This window comes from Electrophorus electricus, chromosome 4 (assembly GCF_013358815.1).
Source record: "Electrophorus electricus isolate fEleEle1 chromosome 4, fEleEle1.pri, whole genome shotgun sequence".
In the NCBI taxonomy this organism is placed as follows: Eukaryota; Metazoa; Chordata; class Actinopteri; order Gymnotiformes; family Gymnotidae; genus Electrophorus; species Electrophorus electricus.
Window position 1 is genome coordinate 20,267,680 of NC_049538.1, and position 657 is coordinate 20,268,336.

The window sequence follows — 657 nt, forward strand, 5'->3', positions numbered from 1 at the left end:
ATGTTACAGTAAAACTATTGTCATATTCTTCTTGCAAACTGATGCAAGGATGACGACCCTCTTTGGTTCTGCACTGTTTATTGCAGTGATACTTACAGAGTGCTAGTATGCACACACACACACACACACACACACACACACACACACACACACACACACACACACACACACAGAAGCAAGCTGCAGGTGGGTTGTAAAGTGCATTTTTGGGTGGTGTACACAAGTGTGCATATATGTGCGCTTGCACATGTGTGCGTGACGGCATGCATGAGGTGTCAGTGGACATCAGGAGGAGGATGGAAGCAGGGAGATGAGGTCATCACTCTGAATGAGCTGAGCTGGTAGCGAAAGCTCCGTCAGCAGACTCAGATGGTTTCCAATCGATCACAGCTGAGATGGCTCCCACTGAGCGACCTTGTCTGCCCTGTAGGTGTTATTTCAGCTCTGCAGCACTGAGATTTCAGAGTGCTTCTGTAAGTGATGAGTGCCAGGCTGGCACCAGCACTGCAGTGTCATCGCACCCTCAGAGAAAAGTGTGACAGGAGCCTCTGTTGACAACCTGCTGGCATCCTGTGGTATTTTGATCTTCTTAAGAAACAGGAGGGGCTTAAATAGAGGTGCAATCTGGGAGCTTGAGCTAACCAGAAAATTGGTACA